This window comes from Nannospalax galili, unplaced genomic scaffold (assembly GCF_000622305.1).
Source record: "Nannospalax galili isolate Female #2095 unplaced genomic scaffold, S.galili_v1.0 scaffold63, whole genome shotgun sequence".
NCBI classification, from domain to species: Eukaryota; Metazoa; Chordata; class Mammalia; order Rodentia; family Spalacidae; genus Nannospalax; species Nannospalax galili.
Window position 1 is genome coordinate 1,995,756 of NW_008355272.1, and position 10,000 is coordinate 2,005,755.

The window sequence follows — 10,000 nt, forward strand, 5'->3', positions numbered from 1 at the left end:
AAGCTTAAGAATGATTGAAAATTAAGTAGAAAGTGAGCCATTCAAATAAATCTACTAGCAAAATTAAAATTACATAAAACTCTGCCAAAATCATAGCCCAGTGGATATCCTTTTGATTTTCAACTCATCTTAGAATATATAGAAAATAATTTGGGTTCTAGAGTCATAGACCCATGTTTAAGTCCCAATTCTGCCATCTATGTGACCCTGAGCAAGTTATCTAGCCTCTCTGGGCCCCAGACTCCTCATCCATAAAATGCAGTAATAAAAGACCCTACCTCTTATGGTTGTGAGAAATAAAATACATCTTGCAGAATAGTTGGTACTAAGTTTAGCACTTCAGGAGTTACAAATGACAGTACTTATCACCGTTAATTGTTATCATATAGTAATGAAGAATCAAAATCATGAGCACTCCAAAGGTACTGGCCCCATATTTTCATTTATCACTTATCTACGGTACCTAACATTCAAGAGTCCTTTAACAAAATGCTGAATAAAATATATCCAAAATCAGTGAATTACCCTCCCTGGGCTTCAGTTTCCTATTCTGGCAAAATCAAAAATGTCCTGCATGTAGAAATAAATGACATGCATAGGACACCAGGGCCATGTGGTTCTTTATGAATGACAACTCTATTTTAGTGACCTTGTCCCTGGACATTTCAACAGATATCAAGGCTAAGAAGAAAGAATGCATCATTTTTCTTCTGAATTCCTATTTGGATCCTGAGGTATCTCACAAAAAAAACTTTTATTTGGATTCAGGAAAGAAAATGTCACCATTTAGGGGGCACATCCTAGGGAGAACTACAAAAGCGGTAATCTTTGCACTGCCACAGCACTTTGGACAAAGCTGCCAATAATTAATGACAGTAGATGCGAGGAACAGTAATGCTTCAGAGAATTCAGGTGCAGTGAGTACCACAAGGTCATGAAAAACCACCTATCTACTGTTCAAAGATGAAACCTTTTAAGAGGATGATCTAAAATTTAAAAGCACAAAAAGTCAACATTTTTATATACACTACCAAATGAATTATCAAGCAGAAAATGTATTAAGTTAAAAAAGTATTTTCTTGGCTGGGAGTGGTAGTGACACACTTTTAATCCCCGAACTCTGGAAATGGAGACAAAAGCAAATGGATCTCTGTGAGTCTGAGGCCAGTCTGGCCTACATAGCAAGTTCCAAGCCAGCTGGGTTTTCCAGAGAGATCCAGTCTCAAAAAGACCAAAAATAAATAAATAAATATAAAAAAGGTATTTTCTTTACAAAAATCAAAACAGAAATGAATTATGAGAAGAAAAAAAATAAACCTCAAGGGGAGAAAGACCACTAAATCCTAGGTGGAAAGGTGAAAAAAAAGCAACATAAAAATAATTTTACATAAACCCTAACGTTCTTGTGCTGGTACTTAAGAGAAATGGCCAACTGAAAGGGATAGAAGGAGTCTAACATAAGGGGGAACTCAAAAACTGAGCAGATCAGTAATATGTGCAGCTTTGTTTAATTTTCCATGTCTAATTGGAGAGAAATCTCAGATTTCATGCCAGAGTGCTTAATAGAAGGTTTATCATCTTATTTCTGTAATTAGTCTATTCAAAGGAAAACAGGCTACTCAGCATTCATTTGAGTTAAAGCTGTCTTGACTGGTACCCTGGAAACAGATTATGCCATGTTTTAAAAAGACATTTCAGGGCTGTAGAGGTGGCTCAGAGGTTAAGAGCACTGACTGCTCTTGCAGAGGACCCAGGTTAGATTCCCAACACCCACATGGCAGCTAACAATCATCAGTAACTCCAGTTCCAGGGAATCTGATGCCCTTTCCTGACCTCCTCAGGCACTGCATAACAAGGTGCACTTACACACATGCAAGCAATACACGCATACATATAATATAAAAATAATAAAAATATTGTTTTTAAAAAAGACATTTCAAACCAAGTGTAGTGGTGTACACCTTTAGTCCCAGCACTTGAAAGGCAGAGAGGCAGGCGGATCTCTGTGAATTCAAGGCCAGTCTGATCTACAAAGTGAGTTTCAGGTCAGCTGGGCCTACACCTGTCTCAAAATAATCAAAAAAAAAAAAAAGAAAAAATATTTCAAGGTTTATAGTATTATGCATTAGTGTAAAAATAATAAAATCTTGAGCTGGCAAGATAGGTCAGCATGTAAAGGTGCTTTGTCCACAAGCCTGATGAATTGAGTTCAATACTCGGTACCTACATGAAGGAAGAAAACTGACTCCCTCTAATTGTCCTCTGACCTCCATACATGCACGATGGCAAGCATGCACTGAGACACAAACACACACAAAAGAAATAAAATAAAATTATTAAGAAAATAATAGAAGCTGGGCATGGTAGCGAACGCCTTTAGTCCCAGCATTCTGGAGACAGAGGCAGGCAGATCTCTGTGAGACTGAGGCCAGCCTGGTCTACATATCAAGTTCTAGCAGCTGGGGCTACAGGGAGACCATCTCAAAAAAAAGAAAGAAAAAGAAAAGAAAACTAAAGGACCAGGGGAGAGATGGCTCAGCAGTTAAAACCATGGCTGCACTTGCAGAGGACCCAGGTTCAGTTCCCAGCACCCACATGGTGGCTCACAACCATCCATAACTTCAGTTTCAGGGGATCTGACGCCTTCTTCTGACCTCCAAGGGCACTGCATGACACGGATAAACTTACATACATGTAGGTATCACATTCACACTCATAAAAAATAGAAAAATAGTTTTTTTTAATTAAAAAGAAAAGAAATAATAAGAGACCAGGCATGGTGGCACACACCTTTAATCCCAGCACTTGGAAGGCAGGGGCAGGTGGATCTGTGAGTTGAAGGCCAGTCTGGTCTACAGGGCAAGTTCTACTCCAAGAGGGCTACATAGTAAAACCCTGACTCAGAAAGAAGAAAAGGGAGGGGAGGGGAGGGGAGGGGGATGCAGGTATCAGATTAAGGCACTTGATGCCAAGCCTGAATCCCCAGTTCCCACATGGTAAAGAGAAATGACTCCCACAAATTATCCTCTGACCTTTCCAAGTGCACCATGGCACACACATACCCACATATATACATACAAAATAAAATGAAAATGTAATAAAAAATAAAAGACAACTTGAATCAACATACTGAAGTGAAACAGAGGCAAATTTCACAGTATATGGATTTCATTACAAAACTGATTTTTAAATGATATATTCAGAGAACAGCAAAGCTTTATTAGTTGTCCAAAATATGGATGATGGGTATAAGAATCAATTCTACTGTTCTGTTTTTAATGTTTTTTGTTTGGTTGGTTTGGTGTTTGGTGTTTTGTTTGTTTTTTGTTTTTTTGAGACAGGGTCTCTCTAGCCCTAGCTGTCCTGGAACTCACTATGTAGACCAGGCTGGTCTTGAACTCACAGAGATCTGCTTGCTTCTGCCTCCTGAGTGCTGGGATTAAAGGCGTGCACCACCACGCCCAGCTGTTTTTAATGTTTTAACATTATTAAAACAATTTTAGATCTGGGGAGATGACTCAGTCAGTAAGGTGCCTGCCATGCACATAAGGACCTGTGTTGGGAATCCCTAGACTCATGTACAAAGCTGGGCATGATGGTGTATGCCTATCACCCTAGAACTTGGGGGTGGTAAAATGAGAAGGCATGGAGATAGGCAGATCCCTGAAGCTCTGAAGCTCACTGGCCAGGAAGCCTATCCCAATTAATGAATTCAATGAGATACCCTGTCAGAGATACCCTGACACAAAAAATAAAATTGGAATAACCAAACACTTTCTCACTGGACTTAAGGCCCTATCCAGAGGAGGAAATGCATGCCTAGTACTGTAACTCTGAATAAGAATCCATGATTGGGAAGCTCATTAGGCCCCAGGGATGAACCTATCATCATTATTTTACTAAATGGGTATTGTATTAAACTGCCCTCTAAATGCATATTTTTATACCCACAGATTAGTGCAGCTCTCAGATCTCAGGGAAGTTCCTCTGCACAGTGGACAATGGTTAAGGAAGAAACTCACAAATGATTAAAATGCAGATAGTGTCTGTGGAGTACTCAGCCACAAATGAGACATCTCTATTACACACACACACACACACACACACACACACACACACACATATATATATATATATACATATATATATATATACATATATATATGCTGTTGATCTTATATATATACACATATATATATACATATATATATATGTGTATATATATATATATATACCCAAGGCTCAGGGACCACCATAAAAGAGAAAGATTGAAAGAGCCAGAGGTTGGGGCAACTGAAGCAAAACTCTTCTAGACCACTGCCACTATGAGCTCACAGTAGTTGTGGCTGCCTGTAAAAAATCAAATCAGTCAACATTCCAACATGGAGAAGGAGGGGCTCATGAGCCCCTATCCCTTGGCTGAAAAGCTACTGATAGTTAACATCGTCTGGGAGACAGAGTCAATTTTCTTTGAGGTTGTGGCCCCTGGTAGGTCAACTATGCTCCACTGGATGGGACTACTCCCATGATGCAGTAGGTTATTTAAAAAAAAAAAAAGCGGGTGTGGTATATGCCTTTAGTCCCAACAAAAGAAGGCAGAGACAGTGGATCTTGGTGAGTTGAAGGCCAATCTGTTTTACATGGCATGTCCTAGACTAGCTAGGGCTACATAGTAAGACCGTCTCACAAACAGGAAAAAAACACCACCCAAATCCATAACTAATATAAATAGGAAAAACAAGCATATCCTAACAAAGCATCTTAGGAAATTTAGTTTATTTCCATTTCAAAATACTATTATAACATTATAACCAAAGAGTTTTCCAAAAGAAAAAAAAAATTTTTTTTTTCTTGAGAGAGGGTCTCCTTATAGTCCCATAGTGGCCTGGAACTCACTATGTAGACCAGGTTGGCCTCAATCTCACAGAGATCTGCCTGCCTCTGCCTCCCAAGTGCTGGGACTAAAGGCATGCACCATGCCTGGTTTTTGTCATATATATATATATAAAAAATTTATCCTAGCAAAAAAAAAAAATTCCAAAAAAAGTTGGCTTTTCAAAAAGTAAACATTCCTTCAGATATCCTTACAAATAAAATGGTAGCACTGAGTTCCAGGCCAACCAAGGTTGCACAGTGAGACCCTATCTCAAGAAAACCAGCCAACAAACATGATAGCTTTGAACATTTGCCTAAGTTGATCGCAATTATTCATAGTTCACACACAGTAATATTCAAGGTCCAGCTGTACAACATTACTTCCAAGTTACAATAAATAATCTTGGAGAAAGAACAAAAGCTTAAACCTGGGTGTAAATGCTGCACAGAGATTCACCAGTTACAAGCAATTCATCTCACTTTTTAATTTACAGGCTTTTAAGAAGAGAAGACAAAGGAAATGGGAAGAGAAAGAACTGGACGGGGAGAGCTCATTAGCTCATGGAGGGAAAAGTTCAGGGCCATTCTGTGTGTGTCTATGTGTTTATGCGTGAAGGGGAGCATGTGCCACACCACGTGTGGAGGTAAGGGGACAATTCTGGGTGTCATCCTTGTTTTGCACCTTCCTCAAACTGTACTGCCTATTCCAAATCAACTGGCTGGCCTGGGAGCTGGGGAGGTGGGGTTACTTTCCTGTCTCCACCTCCTATCTCACTGTAGGAGTGCTGTAATTACAGACACCTGCTATTACATCAGTTTTTGCATTGGTTTTGGGGATCCAAACTCAGGTGTTTTGGGGAAACATGCACTCTTACCAGCCCCAGGGACATGCTTATCTAGCACACTAAACAACAGATCCACGTTCACGATAAAAACAAAAAAAAATTTTTTAATTAAATAAAATATGTACACCAAGCTCTCAGAATTTCTCTCCTTTCTTCCATCAAATACTACGGTTTCCCCAACAAAGTTATCTAGACAAAGATTCAAGTTCCTCTGAATTCTGGGGCAGCAAGCAACTGCCTTAGAAAACCACCCAGGCACAACATTCATCAAATGATTCTATTATAACTGCACTGTATGAGAAAGAGAAAATATGTTTAAAGTGTAGTATTCGCTTTTGGCAACAGTAAAAGCAGTTATTTATGAGGCTGGCAAGATGACTCAGTGGTTAAGAGCACCGCTGCTCTTGCCGAAGACCCAGGTTAGATTCCCAGCACCCACACAGTAGCTAACAACTGTCCATAACTCCAAGTCCAGGAGAATCCAACGCCCTCTTCTGACCTCCACAGGCACTGCATGACACAGGTGCACTTAAACACATGCAGACAATACATTCATACACATAAAATAAAAATAAGATTTTTTTTTAAGTTACGAAGTTAAAGTTAAGTTTAAATTAAGTTTAAGTTAGGAAGTTAGTTTAAGAAGGAAGTCACTAAAACTGAAAAGACTCTTCAATGATATGAAACATTCTCTATTCCATTTCTTGTCCAAAAGCTTAAGTTTTATATCCTTTTCTGGTCACATCTCTAAGACTAAGCAAAAGGTGAGTCATGAAAGGAAGGCTCACAGACTGAACATCAGTGCACCTAGAAACACCTTTTTTCCTGTCACCTGATAAGGATCTTGATACATCACGGTGGTGGCAGTAAAATGAGTGATGTCAAACAGAACTATCTGGAAGTATTTATTTTCAATCCAAAATATAGCTTTGTTTTGGGTTTGTTATAAAGCTACCATATTCTTCTGTTCTAGAAGATAGTAACTGTAAAGCAGAACTCATTTCAATATCCGCCAGCAGGATGATCATATGCTCCACCCTTCTGTAGACAGTCCATATTAACACATAAAACCTATCCCTAGACCAGAACCTCTGGATGATAATGAAGAAACATATAATCAAATGCTAAAATCCAAATTAGAAGAAAAAAGTGAACACCTTGAGCAAGGACCCATGTTAAAACTTAGCAAAATGTTCTTTACTAGTAAGCATCACTGGAAACCCCAGGTTCAGTATCACAAACCAGGAAGAAACTGAATCCTAAAAAAAAAAAACAGATGACTGACACAGAGATTCTCCAGAGAATCAAAGGGAAAGGCTATTCTGTGTCTTACTTGCCAACTGTCCTAGCTATTTCCTATTGCTGTGATAAAACACTGACCAAAACCAACTTGGGGAAGAAAGGGTTTATTTACCTTACCTTTCCAAATGACAGTCCATCAACTGAGGGCAGTCAGGGAGGAATCTGGAGGCAGAAACTGAAGCAGAGACCTCAAAGGAATGCTGCTTATTGGCTTGCTCCTCTGGCCTATGCTCCACCTTTCTTTCTCTTTCTTTCTTTCTTTCTTTCTTTCTTCTTTCTTTTTCTTTCTTCTATTCAGTTTTCTTAGTACTTTTTTAATTGAATTTTGTGACTTTTTTCATACAATATAGTTTGATGGTATGTGGATTCTCTCCCCTCTCTATACCTCCCCCCTGCCACTTGTCCAATTTAATGGAGTCTCTTATATATAATACAGCCTATATTTGTATACCCAAATGTCCTTCAGTGTGGGCCCACCAAGAGTCCCATCCCTGCAAGACACTGTCTTTTCCCCTCCCAGCAGCCATCAATTGCCAAAAGTTCCTTAGGTTGGGTTGGGATGTCTTACCTACTTCCCCATGTCTATGCTGGAATTTTGTCTGGTTTGAGCTTGCACAGGACTTGTGAATGCTGTCCCCTTTGCTATGAGTTCATGAGTAAAGGATCAGCTGTGTGGAAGACTCTGTTTCCTTGTGGTCATCCATCCCCTCTGGCTCTTACAATCTTTCCACCTCCTCTTTCACCATGATCACTGAGCCTTGGGAGGAAGAGGTTTGACATGGGTATTCTATTCAAGGATAAGCACTCTGTAGCCGCTTGTTCTCAGCACATTGGCCAATTGTGGGTTTCTGTGTTAATCATCATCTGCTGTATAAGGAAATTTCTCTGGTGAGAGTTAAGAGATGCATTCCTCCCATGTCTAGAGGTTGCATTGAAGATGTGTCACTTAGGATTAAATGTCTCACAGACACCACTTCTCTGCATTTGACCAGTTCTGAAATTCTGTAATAGTCATATGTTACAAAAAGAAGCTTCTTTGGTAAGGAGTGAAAGATATATTTCTCTATAAATATAAAAAATATGGAGCACTTCACGAATTTGCATGTCATTCTTGCACAGGGGCTATGCTAATCCTCTCTGCATTGTTCCAATGTTTAGTATAGGTATTCTGAAGCAAGCATCTTTTTTTAAATGTATAATATTTCTATTGATTCAAGAATGTCATATAATGTATTGTGATCACATTCAGAGCCCTCTGTCCCTCTCCATCCTCAAGAGCCTGCTTCATATACAACCCAGGGACCATCTCCCCAGGGGCGGCACCACCCACAGTGGGCTGGACCCTCCCACATCACTCAACAATCAAGAAAATGCCTTGCAGATATGTCCACAGGTTAAACCAATAGAAGAATTCCGAAACTGAGGTTCCCCCTTCCTAGGTATGTCAAGCTGACAACTGAAGCTATCCAGCACACCAACTGAGGAACTGCAATCTGATATATTCACTAATGTTATACAGAAATATAATAAAAAGTTTCTTCACTATTAAAAAAGCCTGAGTCATTGACAAATACAATTTGACAGCTGGCTGTGGTGGCTCACACCTGAATACCAGCACTCTAAAGGCTAAAACAAGAGGACTACGTGGAGCTCCAGACTAGCCTAAGCTACAGCAGTGAGCTCCAGGCCAGCCAAGTTTACAAAGTAAAACCCTGCTTCAAAAATAAAAAGAAAAAAGCATTTAAAAAATAAATTAAGTGCCGGGCATGGTGGCGCACGCCTTTAATCCTAGCACTCACGGATCTCTGTGAGTTCAAGGCCAGCCTGGTCTACATAGTGAGTTCCAGGACAGCTGGGGCTACAGGAAGACCCTGTCTCAAAAAGACCAAAAAAAAGAAGAAAATATAAATAAATAAATTAAGTAAGTAAGCAATTTCATAGAACAAAAGAACACAAGAGCAAAAGAAAAGCATTGGCCACACAAGTTGTGTGACAGGAACACAGCAGAACTGGAATTAATACCACCTTCAAACTACACAAACTTCAGGTTCACGTGAGGGGACCGCAGCTCCAGCTCACAGGAGAGCACCTAAGGTTCCTCACAGCCCGGAACTGTGGTCCCCAACCATGAGCCATGGTTTCACACTTCTCTGACAGTAAACTGAGAGTAGAGCAAATTAAGAGATAGGGACTTCCCGAAGTTGGGCAGCTGCATTCCCCATAATCCCAACCCCCCAAGGTCCCAAGTTGTGCATGACAGTGACTTTGCCTCTGTATTGAGCTTATGCTGCAGACAGGGGAGGTCTCGGTCACTTGCAGATTCTAGTCTTGGGAGGAGTAATTCTCTAGAATGGATTCCCCACCTCTGCTGAAGACCAGCTATGGTCTTACTTCACACGTGGTCCTGGGCACCCAGGCCTTGATGTTGGACCTTTCCCATTCCCAGGCACCAAGAGGTTTTCCCTCATTTTTCTATTACTCTTTTATAGGCCCAGTGTACCCACACCTGTGCCCCACAGAAAATGTAGAGCACCTAATTGAGCTTCTAGGGATAAAAATTACAGTCTAGAGCCAGACGTGGTGGCACACGCCTTTAGTCCCAGCACTCAGGAGGCAGAGGCAGACGGATCTCTGTGAGTTCGAGGCCAGTCCGGTCTCCATAGCGAATACAGGCCAGGTGCGGCTACAGGGACACCCTGTCTCAAAAAGACCAAAAAAATAATAATAATAATAATAATAATAAAATAATTCTATGTCTACTGTAATTTTTTAGTATTTTTGTATTGACAAAACTGTACTGCCAAATTTCAACAATACTGTAGAATTTGTCACTGTTGGTGTAATGTCAGTTTGGTATTTATTCCTTTTCCAAAATCTCCGACCTATACAAAATTTTTCAGTGTAATCATTTTTTTTTTAGTAATGCTAATAAAAAAAACTACACAACCTTTCCAAGCAAAAGTCATTTTACTGGGGTG

General features: G+C 40.0%; 1 protein-coding gene and 1 non-coding gene across 8 annotated transcripts in view; both read right to left on the reverse strand.

Annotated features, from left to right (window-relative positions):
* The window catches only part of Akap13 (A-kinase anchoring protein 13), a 370,808-nt gene that overhangs the window by 346,427 nt on the left and 14,381 nt on the right, over positions 1–10,000 (reverse strand). The window lies entirely within an intron of this gene.
* Positions 8,097–8,201, reverse strand: LOC115067575. Its single transcript, XR_003846965.1, has one exon. It is a non-coding gene; the product is annotated as a U6 spliceosomal RNA (small nuclear RNA).